We start from the raw sequence: 20,345 nt of genomic DNA, 5'->3' as shown, positions 1-20,345 counted from the left end.
AAGTGTTTTAATCGGTATGTGCATGACTTAGAGAATTGAATTCTCTAATCATCACTTAGTCAGCTCTGGCTAGAGACTTAGAGATTACAAACTATGAGAACACACAGGACATCCAAAACTATTCTAGCGATCGAATCATCGACTACAATGCGCAGACCTCCCACTAGATTTCAGACTGCACGAACACTGGCCCTTGGGGCGGTCCTCGGTGGAACTCATGGACAGGTCATGATACAGCTGGTCCTCTAGTGAAGTCACGGTGATGTCTAGGTCATAAGGACTAATGGTGTACAACTATACCATAGATATCTCTACTCTATTATTGAGAACCATTTAGAGATTTCTAGGGTGAGGGAGTTCAGTGAACTCGTCTACTTACGAGCACCCACTTATGCATGCCGATATCACAATACCGTTTACTGATGAGATGCAGTACACATATACTAAGTGCTAGTCTCTTAATGGGAAAGGTCGATATCCTCATTGGTGGCGTAACCGTTCGACTAGGAAAACATTTAACAGTTATAATACTAAAGTAAATATCTCACGATCCTAAAGATCAATTACTAGTACTTGTAATAACTGTAAGGACTATATCTATGCTTGTGACAAAGGGACAAGATATAGAATGCCAAGGTGTTTTATCATTAATACAAAAAATGATTATTTAGTATAATAATAAATGGAAAGATCACAACCACAAGTTGGCTTGTTGGTCATCTACTCTAACAATCTCCCACTTGACCTAAAGCCAACTACCCATGAATCGCAATCCCATCGACTCTCGATGTTTCTCGTGGACCGATCTTCGTAAAGGCATCGTGAAGGGTTCTGCAACGTTCTCTTCCGAGGTGACTCGTTCTACGTTAACTTCACCTTTATCAATGATCTCTCGGATCACATGATACTTCCTCAGAATATGCTTGGACTTTTGATGAGATCTCGGTTCCTTAGCTTGCGCCACGGCTCCGGTGTTATCACAGTACAACGGTTCTGGATCATTAGCATTAGGAATGACACCCAACTCTTGGATGGATTTCCTTATCCAAGTCCCTTGTTTTGCAGCTTCGGAGGCTGCAATGTATTCAACTTCGGTAGTGGAATCGGCCGTCGTGCTTTGCTTGGAACTCTTCCAACACACGACACCACCATTAAGCGTGAATATAAATCCCGGTTCTACTTTGAGTCATCCACATCCGATTGAAAACTAGAGTCGGTGAAGCCCTCTAACTTCAACTCGGCACCCCCATAGACAAATAATATATCCTTATTCCTTCGTATGTACTTGAGGATATCCTTTACGGCCTTCTAGTGAGCTGGACCGGGGGTCAGACTAATATCGGCTTGTGACACTCACATCATACGCGATATCAGGTCTAGTACACAGGATGCCATACATTAGGCTTCCTATGGCAGAAGCATACGACGTCCTTTTTATCTCCTCGATTTCACTATGTGTCTGAGGACATTGGCAAGAATCCATTCTTGGATTCTTCCATGCTAAACTGTTTCATAACGGTGTCTATGTACAGGCTTTGGGATAAGCCAAGCATCTTTCTTACTCTATCTCTATAGATCCGTATTTCTAATACGTAAGATGCTTCTCCCAAATCCTTTATTGAGAAACGTGTGGACAACCATGCTTTCGTTTGTTGCAACATTCTTACGTCATTCCCAATGAGTAGAATGTCATCAACATAAAGCACCAAAAATATTACTGTCCCCCCACTAACCTTCTTGTATACACAAGGTTCCTCCGGGTTCTTCTCAAAATTCAACTCTTTGATCGTTGAGTCGAACCTCATGTTCCAACTACGGGATGCTTGTTTCAATCCATAAATGGATCACTGGAGTTTGCAAACCTTTTGCTCACTTCCAGAAGATATGAAGCCTTGCCATGTAAATTTCTTCCTCAATGTCTCCATCAAGGAAAGCGGTCTTCACATCCATTTGCCATATCTCGTAGTCGTACCACGCAGCTATGGCCAGCAAAATCCTAATGGACTTCAGCATCGCGACTGGTGAAAAGGTTTCCTCATAGTCAACACCTTGCCTTTGAGTATATCCTTTCGCTACCAATCTAACTTTATAGGTCGATACCTTTTCATCCATTCCAATTTTCTTCTTATAGATCCACTTGCAGCCTGTGGGAACTATTCCTTTAGGTGGATCTACCAAGGTCCACACCTTGTTGGAGTACATGGAGTCCATTTCGGATTTCATGGCATTTAGCCAATGTCCCATGTCCGCATCCGATACGGCCTCATTGTATGTTCTTGGATCTTGTCCAATATCAACATGACCTTCATCATTTTCGAGGAGGAATAACCTATCCGGCATTTTCCGAACTCTTTTGGATCTACGCACTGTAGGTTCAGAAGGTATATTAGTGGATTTTTGTATTGGTTCGATTACTTGTTCTTGCGCTTGAACTTCACTTTGTGGTTCTTGAACTACTTCAAGTTCTATCATGCTGCCTTTTCTATCCGATAACAACTCCCTTTCTAGAAAGGTGGCATTTCTCGAAACAAACGTCTTTGTTTCCTTGACATAATAGAATTCATATCCCATTGAGTCACCGGGATACCCCACAAAGTAGCATAAGTCGAATTTACTATCCAACTTATCTCCCATCAATCGCTTCACATAAGCGGGACAACCCCATAACCTAATAGGTTTGAAGTTGGGTTTTCCGGAAATGCCAAAGTTCATATGGTGTGGATTTAACTTCTTTGGTGTTAACTCTATTTAGCAAATGTGCGGCAGTGCGAAGTGCATGACCCCACACGTATGCCGGTAAGTTGGTGAACCCCATCATAGATCGAACCATATCTAATAAGGTCCTATTCCGAGGTTCGGGAACTCTGTTAAGTTGAGGAGTTTCAGGTGGAGTCCATTGAGATTGTATTCCATTCTCTTTTAGATAGTCAATGAACTCGATGCTCAAGTATTCTGCACCACGATCAGATCGTAGTTTCTTTATACTTCGTCCGAGTTGTTTATCTACTTCGTGTCTAAAATCTTTGAACTTTTCAAATGTTTCGGACTTGTACTTCATCAAGTACACGTACCCATACCTAGAATAATCATCGGTAAAGGTAGCGAAGTAGTTGTATCCACCCTTCGCACTAACACTTAGTAGACCACATACGTCTGTATGGATCAAAACCAAAAGACGTTCGGCCCGCTCCATTTTCCTTTGTAGGGTGACTTGGTCATTTTCCCTTTAAGGCAAGATTCACAAGTTTGTAGTGATTTCACGTCGTCCAAAGTGAACAATCCTTCACTAACAAAATCTTTCATCCTTCTTAAAGAGACATGACCTAATCTAGCGTGCCAAGGTTGTGCGGGGTTTTGATCTATCTCCTTACGTTTTGCTGATATAACATTAATAGGTATTTCACTTGGATTTAGTTCATAAAAGTTGTTTAATAGTCGTCCCTTGCAAATCAAATTTTCATTCTTTTGTATAATGCAAATCGAATTTCCAAAAACAAAAGTAAAACCTTCAATATCTAATACATGAATAGAAATAAGGCTTCTAATGAGAGACGGAATAAATAAACAATCGTTCAAAACAATAGGAAAACTAGAATCCAAAACATTTAATTAAATTGCGCCAATGGCTTCAACAGCAACTCTTGCTCCATTCCCCATCCTTAGGTAGGTCTCACCCGCTCTAAGCTTTCTACTTCTTGTCATTAGCTGCAAATAATTACATAAGTGTGAGCCACAACCCGTATCTAATACCCAAGAAGAAGAATTGACAGACAAATTGATGTTAATGAAATACGTACCCTTTTCAGAACGTTTCTGCTTTAGGTAAGCCTTGCAGTTGCGGCGCCAATGTCATTTCTTTCAACAATGATGGCAAATATCATCAACTTGCATGCTGACCTTTGCATTGGGGCCCCCACTACCTTCACCCACTTCGAACTTGCTGTTTGGAAATGAAACTCTTTCCTTTCTCTTCTTTTGGGAAGAACTCTTATTTCCAGAAGTAGCAGTAACGAGAACAGACTTCTCTTTCTTAATGGTGGACTTGAAACTGATCAATATGTTCATTAAATCATCCAAGGGAGGATCTAGTTTGTTCATGTTGAAGTTCACTATGAACGATTCATAGGAACTCGGAAGAGACAACATGATCAAATCCAACGAGAGCTTAGGAGGGAGGGTGACATCGAGATTCACTAGCTTTTCAAGGAGAGTGATCATTTTGAGACAGTGCTCGTGGACTGAAGTCCATTCGCGCAGTCTCGCCGTGATGAACTCCTTTGTAGCAGCGTACCTCGATGCCCTAATATTCTCACTATACATTCTATCGAGATGAGCCTTGATATCGAAAGCATGTAAGTGAGACTCATATTTCCTCGCAAGTGCGTGCTCCATGGCGGCTATCATATAACACCTAGCATGAGTGTCATCTTTCTTCCATGCTTCATAAATTTCCTTTTCAGCATCAGTCGATGTGGCTGGTATAGTGGCATGAAGCCTCTCATTAAGAACATAGAGACGCCCCTCAACGGTTAGCACAAGTTTATGACTACGCAACCAATCTAGGTAATTAGGGCCATTGAGTTTATTGTGGAGGATTGACATTATGGGATTCTTAGACATGATTATCTGAGAGGTTTAGAGAAGAGGATTATTAGAGATTCGTATTAAAATGAATTTTAGAATTAAATGTTTGGACTTATGTTATTTAATTGTTCTCCCACTAATTTTATCGAGTTCCACTTCCCTCTAGTAGACAAACGAGAAAACCGATTTTTCTTTAATGGGCGTTAGGTCGCATAGACAAATATAACCCGTAGTTAATCTAGCCCGATTATATTTGTCCAAAGGTAGATCACAATCAATCATTCGTTATTAATGATTGTAGTTAAAGATTTGGACTTTTATCCTTTAATTGTACTCCCACTAAATTTTATCGAATTCCACTACCCTCTAGCAGACAAACGAGAAAATTTATTTTTATTTTAATGGGCTTTAGGTCCAATAGACAAATGTAACCCGTAGTTAATCTAGCCCGATTACATTTGTCCAAAGGTAGATCTCCATCAATCATATCGTTATATGACCCTAAAGATATATTTTCCTCACACTTGATAATGACATAAGTTAATCTCGCGAATTCAAAATCTTTGTGTGTCAAGTCTAACCTACTAATCAAAGATGCTCATAGAAGTGATTATACCAAACTAATGCAGCCCCTAGTTAATCTAGCCGACCACGTTAATCTAGCATAACCCTTTCTATGGCTACCTTCATCATTATGTCAATTAAATTACAGCTTACCCTACTATAGCACTCCCCGCTAACATGGCTTACTGCACTATTGCAAGGGGCTACACATAACTTAACCGTTGGTAGAAGGAAAGAAAAATTCAACAAATTGGTTTTTCTTTATAGCTTGAAATAATTCTTAATAAATTAAGAATGAGGGATTTATTATTGTTTTGTTGTTATCTCATCAGAATTATTGGACGGGTCGATTGGATTCCTACAACTATGTTCTCTAAAGGTATATGGAAACGCATATTGTCCTAAGAGGAACCTTCGACCTAAATTATAATCAATTACAATAATTAATTATGAGGATTTATTTCAAAATAATTATTGGACCTTAATCAGCTTAAATCAATCAAATAAGATTAAGGTACAATTAATTAAGTTGAAGTATAATCATCATTATACATGTGCTCTATTAATGAAATTAATTTAACGTTTAAATTAATTAATTAATCAAACACTCATTTATTAAACATTATTGATTAATTGATCGAATATATGGATTGGGTTGTAATTGATAATTAATTTCAAAAAATTCAAAATCAATTTTGATTTAATTTTAATTTCTGGGAAAAGAAATATTTATTTATTTATTTCCGGCTGTCTGAACCGCTTAGAACCGATCAGACCTGTTGGACCGGCATGACCGAGCTGGCCGGCCCAAATATTTTTTAGAAAATAATTTTGGAATTTAAAACTCAAATACAATTTTAATTTTAAATCCAATTTCCAATTTCAATTTTAAAATCGATCAAATCCAATTTCAAAACCGAAATCCAATTTTCTAATTCCAATTTCAAAATTGATCAAATCCAATTTTAAAATTAAATCCAATTTTCTAATTTCAATTTTAAAATCGATCAAATCCTATTTTAAAATCAAATTAAAACTAAACCAACCCAATTCCAATTTCACCAATTCAATCAATTCAATTAACTATTCACATGCAATCGAAAGCAATAAACACGTAGGAAATTAATTGCGCAACCGTAGCTCTGATACCACTGTTGGGGATCATGCACGTGTACGCAGCGGAATAAAAAAAAATTGTTTTATTTATATGAACTAATTTATATAAACAAACACATGCACAATAATTACAATTAATTGCGTACCTTTTCGCTTCCAATAACATGCTCGCATATACAATTAATTTAAATGACATAAATTAAATCATCATAGCATGCTCGCGAAATTAAATCAAATAATTAACATGCTCAACGAACGATTCACGTAAACGCATAATCGAACATATAGATACATGTGATTCAATAATCAATTAACATACATTAATCTCAATTAATATAAATTAATTAATACATGTATATTAATTAGGGAAAAATATATGTTACCCTTGAAGCGTGAATCGAACGAAGACTCGAGAAGATGGCTCCCACTCCTATTGATCCAACCTGTTTGCTGATCTGAAATTACAGCCTTGCTCCGACTTCCACATCTCCATGTTTATTTTTTGGATGGACAATTCCTTTTGGAACATTGTATATTTATGAGTCATAAAGCTTCTGTCAAAATTTCACGTCCATCCGATCGCTGGTTGATTTATCACGAATTTTCTCGCTGGACTGCGCAGAAAATCCGAGAGCAGTTCTTCAGAGTTGCCTTCTCGCATCACCGGCTTGTGGCGGCGCATGGGGGCGCGTGGGGACGACCCTGGTGGCGGCATTGGCGGCATAATAGTCTTCCTCCTCTTAGTTTTCACCTCGTATATTCATTCCACTATCCACGCAACACTAGATACGTGATAGGCTAAGTTCAGCGAAGAAGAACGAAGGCAAAAAGAAGATGCTGATGCGGCGGCGACTGGCGGCGGCACGGCGGCTGGTGGCGGAGGTAAGGTTTCAGCTGCAAGGTGGACGGCCATGGGGAGAAAAGCTAGGGTTTCAAGTTTGTGTTATGTCGTTTTTGTTGTTTTTGTTGTTTTTGTTGTGTCTTTCATAAGACATATAAATCCTATTTATATGCTCCTTGTGAAAACCCTAACAAGCCTTAAGTTGGGCTAGGCCCAACAACTTAAGTCCACTCTCTTTCTCGTCTCGTTTCTAACAAACGAATGCTCACAAAAATATAACAATTATATTTTGACAACGAGCACAAATTCTCGTCGATACGAGTACCACTTTGCAATTTACCAATTTCCCAAATTGGAAACCCTAATTTATGACTTGCCAAATCGGGAAACTTCCCAATATAGAAAGTTCACTACATTTCTGTCGGATTCTTTTCCTCTACTTATTCTCATCCGTAATTAACAAGTACGAATGTTGGACTCAATCACATTGACTTCCAATGACACTAAGATTAACTAATTAATCTTAGCTCGTTGCATTAAGGATATCAAGTACACGAGCAGTGTGACCCTTGATGGTTCAGGTGTAAGCTAGCCGTGGGCCCACAACTCATTGTGGTTTAAACTCGTCCCTAGAGTAACAATTAAGTTGAATCTAGTTTCAACTTAACTACCCAACGAATCAAGATTGGCGTCTAGCAACTACGCATCATGATTCCCTAGATACAAATGAAGTGCCTGCAAGAATCTTGTGATATATCCCGATTGAACTAGAGGCATTCGTTCGTCGAGACCTCTTTATGAGTTCAATAACTGTGTGGACGTTCTTGATTATATAATCCATTCGTGTTTGAATTAGAGAAACACATTTCTCTAATCACGACACTTTCAACTGTGGCCACAGACTTCATGGATTATAAATCGCAAGAACACACAAGATATCCATGACTAATCAAGCGATCGAATCTCCTACTACAATGCACAGACCTCCCACTAGATTTCGGACTGCACGAACACTGGCCCTTGAGGCGGTCCTCGGTGGAACTCAGGGCAGGTCACGATACAAATGGTCCTCTAGTGAAGTCACGGTGATGTCTGGGTCTTAAGGATTAATGGTGTACAACTATATCATACAAACCTCTACTCGATTATTGGGAACCACTTAGAGATCTCTAGATTGAGGGGATTCATTGAACTCATAAACTTACTTATGAGAACCCACTTATGTATGCCGATGTCACAACAACGTTGACTGATGAGACGCAGTACACATACACTAAGTGCTATTCTCGAATGGGAAAGACCGATATCCTCATCAGTGGCGTAACCCGTTGACTAGGAACCACGTTTAACAGTTACTATACTTCAATAAATAATCTCACGATTCTACTAGATCTATGTATAGTAATTAAGTAACTGTAAGGACTATATCTATGCTTATGCAAGGGACAAAGATATAGAATGCCAAAGGGGGGTTTTATCATTAATACGAAATATATTATTTATGAGTAGCGTGAGAAAAACAACAATTAGTTGGCTCTTGGTCACCTACTCTAACAACTCTTGCCCCGCTTCCGACTACATTGGTTGATCTGTCCACGAACACCTTCCATTGATCTTGTTCTTCTCGCCTTGTTATTTCTTTGAGGAAATTGGCTAGGGCTTTCTCTTTGATTGCATCCCATGGCTCGTATTCGATATCTAATTGGCCTAGTTTAATGACTCATTTCACCATCCTTCCCGACACATCATTCCGCCCCGTGACCGTTTTCAATGGGTGATTTTTCCTAACGACTATTGTATGCGAGAGGAAGTACGACCTTTACTTTCTAGTTGTGATTAATGCCAACCTGATTTTTTTTATCTCTGTCTATCGTGTTTCTATTATTCTCAGTAGTGTACTCGTATAGTTAATGGGGCTTTGAATTTATTTTTTTCTCGAAAGAGCAATAAGCTTACTACGAAGTTGCCTACAACTAGATATATGTAGAGCTTCTCTCTTGGGGTAGGTTTCACCAATAATGGTAGATGGGCGAGTAGCGCCTTAAGTTGTGCGTAGGCCGTATTAGATTCTTCTATCCACCTGAACTTGGCTCATTTTCGCATGATCTTAAAGAAATGATAACTTGTTTATCCTAACCTTGATATGCACCTGCTTAGAGACATGATTCTTCCACCTCACATTTGTCCATTTTTTTATGTTTCGCTGGGCCATGATGTTCAATATTACTTGTACTTTTTCTGGGTTCACTTCTACCATGTACCCAAGAAACTTGCCCGTCTTAATTCCAAAAACGCATTTGCTAGGATTAAGCTTCATACCATGATGTCGGAGTGTACAAAAAGTTTCTTCGAGATCTTCTAGATGTGTGCTTGTTTTCTGGCTTTTCACAGCATATCATCTATATATACTTCCATGTTTCTTCCTAGTTGAGCTCTGAACATCTTATCAACCAGCCTTTGATACGTTGCCCCTGCATTTTTAAACCAAATGGCATAACGGTCTAGCAACAAGTACCTGCCAATGTGATGAAGCTGAATTTGGATTCATCCTCTCGACTCAGTGGGATCTGATGGTATCAGCGATGTGTCCAACATACTTAATATTTCGCAACTCGTTGTTGAGTCCACCAACTGGTCGATGTGTGGCAATGGGTAGTAGTCCTTTGAGCATGCCTTGTTGGGATCTTGGAAATCAATACACATTCTCAACTTATCTACTCTTTTTTTTACTATTACAACATTGGATAACCAAGCAGGGAAACCTAATCTCACGTACCTGACCTACTTTTGACAAATTTTGTACATGATCTTGTATTTCTTATCTTATGTTTTTATGCTCCGAGGTGGCTCCTCTTTTTTTTACGGGATTTACTTCAGGCTTCACATTGAGTTCATAGACAGCTACCCGCTCATCAATTCCCGTAAAGTCTGTTGCGAGAATACGAAAAAGTCTTTATTGTTGCACAAAAAATCAATTAGTTGTTGTGATGAGACGGTGTCCTTATGCCTCCCGATGTCATCAATTCGTCCATTGGCTGGACATGTGCCCTCTCCTTTGGTGGATCCACCACCGGCCCCCGGTCTTCCTCTCTTCTGATGTCATCCGCCTGGATGCTATCTATATGCCCACTTCTTCTTAATGCATCATAATATCATTGTCTAGCCGATTCTTGATCCCGCGCATCTTTGTGGTTTGATCCAAAACAAGGAATTTTAACTTCATGTGGAACGTGGAAAAAAATGCTTGTAGGAGGTTCATGGAAGGGTGGCCATGTATCATGTTGTAAGTATAAGGTACATACAAGCCCAAGAAATTTATCGATCTAGTGGCTCGAACAGGCTCCATACGCAGAGAAATGGGTAAGCACATTTCAGCTCAAAATTGATGTTCATCTGCTGAAAACAACTGTAGTATATGATTTCTGCGGAGCTGTCCGTATCCACAAGTATCCGGGCAATGTCGAAGTTGGCCACCAAGGTTGTGGTTACTAGAGCATTAGTGTGTGGCTGTTGTACTCTTTCTTCACCGAGTCTGCTGAAAACGATTCGAGAAACATGCAAAACTCATTGAGCCTCCTCTAGTTGATCCTCCAGCTCGTAAAATTATCGCAGATGAGCACGACAGCCTCTCTGTTCTTCTTCATCTACTTCTTCTAACAGATCTTCTGTCTCCCTGAGTTTCCGTAAATGTATCCGGCAAGCTATGTTCAAATCTCCCCTCGATGGTCCCCCAAGTACCATATGTATGTAATTTCCGAGTGGGGATTATCTCGTCTTTCATATGGATTATCCACTCGCATGGGGTCTTTGCGACCATCGTTGGGTCATCGTGGTGGGGCTTGGTGGTTTGACTACGGATGCCCGTTTAATGAATTCAGATAGATTTTTTGCTGGTATCAATCTTTCTATTTTAGTTAGGCAGGTGTTGGCATTCATTTGTTGTGTGACCGAAGTCATTGTGGAATCGGTAGAAGATCCCCAATGTCGGGCTCTTCTTGGGTGTCTCGGTGTACATGTGCGGCCACTTCAACTTTGGGTGGTTTTCGATAGCTACTAGTATCTCGGCGGATGGTGCGACAAGCTGCACGTAGTTCTCGAAACGAGGTCCCACACGCCTCTCGCTTGGTCCTTCCTTTCTGGTTGGAAGTCTAGGCTTTTGCAACTATCCTCTTTTGTCTCCCTTCTCTTTGCTTTAGTTTCAGCCGGATTTATTTTGCTCAACTTCCTCCATGTTCATATAGCTTTCTGCTTTCGTAAGTAAGTCATTGAAGGGGAGCGAGAGTTTTTTCGAGAGGGAGCTAAATATATCTTCCATTCCTGATATAGACTCCCATTCCCGTTTCTTTACCGCAGACAAGGTTAGAGTTCTTCGCTTTTGTTTCTATAAGCTCGTAAAATGATCCATAAAGTCGGTACAGAGTTGACGAAATTGGCTGAACCAGGTTAGTGCGAGTCCTTCTAAGGTTGTTGCGAATACTCTGCACTTCACTCCATCTGAAAAATGGTGCAAAGTGGTTGTGTTGTTCAATCGCCAAACGTTCTTGTACGGCTAGTTGGTACCCAAATATTCATATGTAACATGTGGGAACGAGCTGGGTAACTCATCATCCAGTACCTCTGTCGTAAATAGGCTTGTGTTGGCTTTGCGGGCACCCCTCATTTCTCGTCTTCTTCTCCTTCGAAGATGTCTAGTTCACTTGCTTCTCCCATTTGAGCTAGTCGCCGTTTTGATGGTATTGCCTCTGGACCACTGTTGAGACTAGTTGATCCTCTTTGAGGGGCGGCCGCCAGGATTGCTTGAAGATTCTCCATTGTCACCGTGACCATGGTTATCATATTGTAATTCGAATCGGAAATCGTTTTGTCAAAATCACGAATCGTAAATTGTAAGATTTTTTAAATTGTATTAAAATATTAATATATTAAATGGAACACACGTATTATGAGACATTGTATAATATTAACAACAATAAATAAATAAATAAATATATACATATATATACAATAGAAACAAAAACTTTAATATTTAGAGGATTTGATTTATTATCATTTAATTTGTAGTATTCGTCAATACAAATTTTTTATTGTTTTTAGGTTCAATTAATATATATTCAAGATCTCACGCAAACTCGTATGTGCGGTTAGTTGGTGGAAATTGACGTGTCCGAGTAAATCAAATATAACATCGAAAAACATAAGAATAAAACTCTCTTGAGTATATCTCTTGCTTTAAAATTTTATTAGAGTTGTAAAAGTACAATGAAAATATTATTGATTTTCTTTTAAAATACAACTGGCGAGGAATTATCATATATTAACTTGTATTTGTACTTAAAATCGAATATTTTAGCACAATTTTTAATTTTATTATGTAAATGTATACATTTTCTGAAATCGTACAAATCGTACGAATCGAATCGTAAATCGTACAAATCGAATGTAAAGCATACGATTTCTTTTAAATTTACGATTTATTCAACGATTTGAATCGAAAAGGATTCAAATCGAATTGAATCGTACGAATCAAATCGCAAATCGTACGATTTTGATAACCATGATCGTTACCATGGAGTCGGAGTTAGTTGTGACCGACGTTTGAATAACATTATTTGCTGGAACGGGACTTTCTCATCCGAGAAAGTCTCCTGGATCACGCGGCGGTGGTACTGGGGTAACCAGCGAATCTAGTTCCTTAGATAGGTCTCTTAGAACGTCATATGATGATGATGCCATTTGAGGGACCTGTGAAATATATGAGAGAAAAAGGGGAAATGACGAGATGGTGCTAAACAAAAATAATGATGCTCGACGTCTGTATGACTATAACTTTTCCACAGACGACGCCATTTGATTAGGCCAAACCTTTGTTGTGGTCTGGTGGAGTGATTTCTTTTGCATGAGATCTTCAAAAGAAAGGAAAAGTCGGACCTAGGCTGGAGTTAGCACTTCGACGATAAGTCAGTGATTTTTTAAGGGATTCTCTCGCAAGTCTTAAATTTTATAATATGTATTCTTACCTTGCATGGCTCATAATATCCAGTATTTAAAGGGCAGTGATTGGAAGTCAATTTTCTCTTCATTATAGTTAAACCTCTCCAATCATTTAGAGTAAAATATCTTCGGACGTGAAATCACCTCTCATTATATTTACTATGTCACTTCAAGTGAATAGTGAAATAACTGCATATGCCAAAGACAATAAAGTGTCTTACTAATTTATAGCCAACCATCAACTCGTTACGGAGGTTATCCATTGTTTGATTTTCTTGCGAGAGTCTTGTTATGTGGAATCACGCGGACAACCGCTTTATGTGGACCCTGCTCCTCTGATGGGCTTTCTTTTGGCTAGACTTGATCAATGAGCCATAATGACTGGTATTGATCAATAATGGTAGCAAAAGTCCACGACCTACAATTCAAATTAATATATTCATCAATTAATACATATAGTAATCGACTACTTAATTGATGTCAAAAAAATATATACAAACATCAAATTCAAATATCAATGCCTTATACATCTCCAACAAATTATGTAATAGAAAAATCAACAAAAATACCTGTACAAATTCAACTACATGTACTAACATAAGAAATAATTAACAAATTCAAAAATAAACTAATATTTGTAGTAGAATACATAGGGAAAATTTTCATTCAGCTAAGGGAAATACTATGAAAAAATCATTTAAGGACCAGTTAATACAAGAATCAAATCAAGTTCTTTTTAATCCACATCCCAAAATATTTTTCAAAAAATAAATAGTAGTCACTTACATGAAAGTTTCAAAACCTCCTCAAACTAAAACCATCAAATCTAACTAGGCCGAATAATGGGTCCCAAACAAGTTGCTTACACAATGCACAACCAGGTACGTTCATTTCATGGAAAAAGTAAAACTAAGGAGACATGGATGGCTTAGAGGTCAGAAAGTCTAGACCTCTTCATAGCCAAACTCTCGCTTCTCTGCTCCCTTCGTTCTTTCAATCGAGAAGCAAAGTTCCATTAAAAAAAAAAATCAAAATGAAATTAAACATAACACAATCATAATCACATAAAATATAAAAAAAAAACAATGCATCATAAATAAAGGGCCTTAAGATATAGGTCCCTAGTGACAAAACTTATTAGAACTAAATGACAACCTTAACTAAACATTTGCTACACATCCTTCATAAAATTCATTCCAAAAATGCCCTCCCACTCACAAATTCAAAATATACATTAATTAAAATTCAAATTACATTTATTGTTTTTTTAGTCAGCATTTAATATATTTTAATTTTTTCAACCAAACATTTTAAATTTTTTTTATATAAAACACGTTTAATATCCTTTTCTTTTTCTTTCTATTTCTTCATTGTAGCAATTTTTACACACGTTTAAATATTTTTTTTTTGATTTTATCTGTTGTTAATACTGTAGTAGACTATAGTATACTACTGTCTAGTGTAGCATACAACGGGGTACAATAGTATACTTGTGCTATAGTATACTACGGTATACTATAGTTTACTACGGTCTACTGTTCTAAATCCTAGCCGCAAAACAACTCTCAGCCATCGCCAAACCCTAGCCGTCAACAATTTGCAGCCGCCACCAACTTCTATCCACCAAACCCTAGCCGCCAACCAAAACCCTAGCACCATCAAAGAGGCCTAGATTGATGCAACCACCTCCCACCGTAGACTAACCTCACACCACCGTCTCCAATGGCCATCTACCGCTATAACCATCCGCTCTAATACATGACAACCGCTGCGCTCTCAATTGTCACGAGCCATTAATCAACGCTGCATTACAGATATGTAATTCGTCACGAGCCATAAATCACCGCTGCATTACAGATATGTAATTTTAGACCGCCATCCACCATAGCCACCATAATTGAGTAAGCGAGAGAGAGATAGAGAGAGAGCGAGAGGGAGAGGAAGAGGCGATTGCCGTTTGCAGATCTGCAATTCTCCGACTGCCGTCCACCATAGCCACCATAATTAAATGAGCGAAAGAGAGATAGAGAGAGAGCGAGAAGGAGAGTCGAGAAAACAGAGGGGAGAGGCGAGGCGAGAGGCGAGATACGAGAGAGAAAGAAAAGAAATTAAATCTTATTAGTTGAAGAAACGTGAGATATTATATTTTGGGTATAAGGGCAAACTAGGGATAAAATAAAAATTAGGGATGTAGGTCATATATTATTTCAAAGTAGGGATTTAATTAAAAGATTGAATTTAAGATTGTCATTTAGTTCAAATTAGGTTTTATTCAAGGGACTCTTAGCATATTAACCCTATAAATAAATCCCTGAAAACACTAGCCAAAATCGTCAGATCTTTACTATAAAAAAATGGTTAGTGTCGAGAAACCTCCCTAGTCACTGCTGCTCCACCATCGCCCCCTCCCAACCCATCCCCGATGGATCCATCCCCGCTGAACCTTGAAGCCGCTAATTTGGTTGATATGATCAACTTTCATCACACGGACGATGAAGATGTGCTCGAATCTGTCTTAACGCAACCGGAGTTTGAGCATGACATCGCAGGAGCCAGTCCTCGTTGTTATCGAGATGTCGCAGTCTAGAATCCAGAAAAGCCGACGCCATCTCGCCGAAATTAAATAACGGCGGCAACGACATGTGCGATGGTGGGCATAATTCGAAGAGAGTGAATGAAACCTATGGTTTGGGGTGTGTGTGTGTGTGTGTGAGAGAGAGAGAGAGAGAGAGAGAGAGAGAGAGAGAGAGAGAGAGAGAGAGAGAGAGAGAGAGAGAGAGAGAGAGAGAGAGAGAGAGAGAGAGAGTATGAATCTGACAACAAAATGTGCATTAATATACAATAACAATGGGGCAATGAAAGGAATTAAGGGTAGTATTGGTATTTTAAGTTTAAAATTCTGCTAGTGTAACACCTAAGGGTTGTCTCAAATTATAAAAAAGAGAGGATTCTCTGTTATACGAATTTGCCAAATGAGTGCGGTAATGCTAATTTTCCCTTTTGTGAAGGAAAAAATGGATGGATAGACAATGTAGCAATGAGAGCAATGGGGATGTCTAAGGCTAATATTATTTTTCTTTTTAATAAAATCAAGCGAGTATTGTTATGCCTAAGGTCAGTTTCATCATGCTGCACAGAATTCTCTTAAGTTACTGAAATAGGAGAAGGAACATACATGTTATGCATTATAATAGCCTTACAAGATAGCATGCTACCCTCATAATTTTCATAACCCCATCATCCCAACTACATTGAAAGTAGAATCTTCAAGAATATCACATAACATCAAATTACTACTTAGTTCAAGAACATGTCTCACATTTTCCAAAGTTAACTCATACCAGTGTCAACATTTAAGACATACATCTCATATACCATACACATGCCTTTTAATACTATCAATCATAGAAAAAATGTTCTATAAAGATCAACATATGATGAAAACATGGATCTGTTTGGTGTTATGTGAAATGAGCATGCGAGATCAAGGAACCAATCATCTTTATTCACATAAAATATCACATAATTCACATCTGTAAGCTCATAATCAGTAATCATAAACACACCACCCTCATTTTCAATGACTTGATTAGCATGTTCAATGTTTTGTTCTTTCTTAGGCTTAGTACACACATTAGCATAATGACTAGGTTCATTACAATTATAACACCTTCTATTTTTAGTCCTAGACTTAGACCTTCTCCTACCTCTGCTCTTCTGATTACCATGAGGAGTATGTTTTTGGTGATTAGAACTTGTAAAGGGTTTATTAGAAGCTCTAAAATTTTGTCTTTCCGTCACAAGATTCACTTCACCATGAGGCTTATACCATTTCTTATTTTTAAAATCTTGTTCTTTGCTTTTTAGACCATTAATCACAATATCAAGAGACACTTTATTCCTACCATACTTAATAGCAAACTTGACATCAATGCAAGAATCGGGAATAGCATTCAACAAAACAATGAGTATATCCATCAATATTTTTGTCTCCAATAAACTTTAAATCCTGAAAAACCTTTAGTGAATATATCGAGATTTTCATCAATATATTTATTTAAGTCCAATTTGAATATGAAAAATCTTTGAAGCAAGAAAATTTTAAAAGACAAAGAAGTTTCAGTATAGAGTTCATCTAACTTATCCCTTAAAACCTTAGCAGAAGCATGATTGCGTAACTTTCTATCACATTATCAGATAAGTTCAAGATAATCACAGAATAAGCAAGTTTATCAAATTCAGCTTGTCTAAAAGCATCTAAATTAGCCCAATAAGTCAAGGTAGTAACCTTAAAAACTCAGTTTTGACGTTTTCTTATTCAAACTTTTGTTTTTCTGCCGCCGGTTCCTAGTGTTGAATTTTTTTTAAAATACTTTTTCCTGCTTCTTTTTTTTCTACCCACCCCCGCTAACTGGTGCAAGTAATATTACTGTTTACACAATAATATTACTGTCAACTACATTAATATTATTTTCTTCTTTGGCTTTTTTTTTTATTTTGTTTGGTTTATTGACCTGTCAACGTAATAATATTATTGTCTAATATTGTAATATTACTATTGTTGCCAGTAAAATTACTGTAAACACAAAGAAAAAAGGTCAGCGGCGGCGACAGTAAGAAAAAAGGCAGAAAGAAAAAAAAAGTCAACGCCAGAGACCGACGGTCAACACCGGAGACCGACGATCAACAGTAGCAGACCGGAAACGACGGTAAAAATTTGAGTCAAAATTGAATTAGGGTTCAAAATTCAATAATGGGTGAAATTTAGGGTAAAAATGAGGTTAAATTGGGTTAAAGGGATGATACTGAAGCATATTAAAAAGTAAAGGGGTATTTTAGTCTTTCACACACCTCCGAACTTTGTCTGAACTTTTTTTTCTAAAAAAGCCTCTTTATGAGTAAGTATCTCATGATGATCTTATTTTTAATAGTCCCTTTTTTTTAGAAAAATAATCGAATTTTTCTGAATCTATTTATTTTTGGCTTTGCCTTAATTAAAAAACCAAAACGAAAAAAAAAGCCCAAACACAAGTGTTATAGAACAATTTTGCCAAAATCGCATCAGTCACTTCAAATGTGCTAAAAATTGCACAAATCACAATAAAAATGTTGCAATCGCACAATTTCATCCCAAAAAAACTGCTAACGTTCTCACAAAATCAACCAAAAATGTGACGAGAATCGCACAAATCATATCAAAACAAATATTGTAACTATCTTATTGTATTATGATATCGTATTGTATCACGATATGGAGCGATAAATTACAAATATTTGGCCAATCTATACATATATATGCCATGTAATCGTTTCTACATAAATTGTATAATATCGTGATATTAACTAGACATAATACGTGACTTTATTACTATAGTACGGAGAATGTGATATCATTACCTTAGTACCTATTTATGATTTTGTACCAATGTCGTTTAAATTGTATTATTATTACGGTAATTTTAGTTTGGTATACCAAAATCATATGACATGTTTTTATAAAGAGAGAAAAGTAAATGTAATTGTCAAAAAATAGAAAAATATTAATTTCGACCAATTTATGAAAGTTAATGCATGCACATAACGAATTTTTGTTATCAACCCTTTAACAATGATAATAAAATAAAATAACACCCATAAAAAAAGAGTTTAATTTGTTTGTGGGTTTTTAGTGCATTATATCATAAATTCTTTAGTCTAGTACTTAAAACTTCTGAAATGGATCAAACTCGCAGCCGCCAGAGGACCCTTCTCCACCCCCATGGTTACGCAAGATGTATTCATGTATTGTCGTCGTCAACCCACCAAATTCTCTCTCTTTCGAGTACCTTAGCTTGCGGCTGGTGGTTGTTAATAAATCCAACTCTGGTGCCAGCGTCGCCCCCTCGCCTGACGAATTGCGGTAACAAATTCATAGATCCGTGCTCAAAGTTCTGTTCGGCGCGGTGCTTGTTTAGGAAAAGGGTGAGCGGCTCCATATAGTCGTCCAAACCTACCGATGCCATTGCCGCAATCACGTCCTCCGGTAGTCGCGGTGGCACCGCCCATTCGCCTCGGCGGTGACAAAGCTGATGAATTCAGAGACGTATTCCTGGATAGCCTCCTTAGCGTCGTCGGCAATTAATTTTGGCGTGGGTGGGGAGGACGCGCCGCATGATGCAGGTAACATTGGCTAACGGCATATACTGATCTACGTCTCTTTTGAAGCCTCGCTACTGCTCCTGGTTCACCTGTGCGCCGGTAGCGTTCGGTGCAGCGACAGCAGGGGCAACACTCCCTTCCCGAATGACTATATCTGGAAGGATACATGCGATGATAATATAATTGGTAATATATTTAAATTCACATCTTGTCTCTTTATCTCCTATTCACTGATAACTTCATATATAGTTCAAAATTCAAATGTATATACCTAGTTCATATACATACACACAAGCATGCGATTTATGATTGGTATATGCAAATTTCATAAATAAAAATTTATATTTTTCAAAAATATATAAGTTGAACAAACTAAAAACTTGAACTAGGTTCAATAAACACGTATAAATTAAATTAACTTGCTTGTTTTCTTGCTAATTGTTGGTCGTGTTTATCACCATCTTCTATTATCTTCATCACGTACAAAAATATTTTTGTCCAATAGCTAAAAAATTATGTAAAAAGCACGAGAAGTTCACTCTAATTGCACTAATTTCACACTCGTATATTTTTATACATTTTTAACTCCGACATTCATGTTTTCTTTTATTTAATACAACTCTATATAAAAAAATATTGATAATGTCACTATAATATATATATATATATATATATATATATATATATATATATATATATATATATATATATATATATATATATATATATATATATATATATATATATATATATATATATATATATATATATATATATATATATATATATATATATATATATATATATATATATATATATATATATATATATACCTAGAAATGAAATAGAGATGTATAAAAAAGAAAAAAAGAAATAGTGACTTAACCCCTTTTCATCAGAATGGGTAAAGAACTCTTTCTGATTTAATTCATATAAAATCACATTTTACTTTGAGATAAAATAAAGAATAACTCTTAGTTTTGGACTTTGTAATTGAATCAAAAAACTAATTACAATGCATTGGATTAAAGTGAGAAAACTTTTGTGAATAGGATATATATATAAATATATAGAAAAAATAAATTAAGAGTAGACAAGCGAAATTGAAATG

The sequence above is a fragment of the Erythranthe guttata genome, chromosome 9, assembly GCF_056151865.1.
Source record: "Erythranthe guttata isolate IM_541 chromosome 9, IM_541, whole genome shotgun sequence".
Classification (NCBI taxonomy): Eukaryota; Viridiplantae; Streptophyta; class Magnoliopsida; order Lamiales; family Phrymaceae; genus Erythranthe; species Erythranthe guttata.
Note: the sequence above shows the minus strand (reverse complement) of the source record.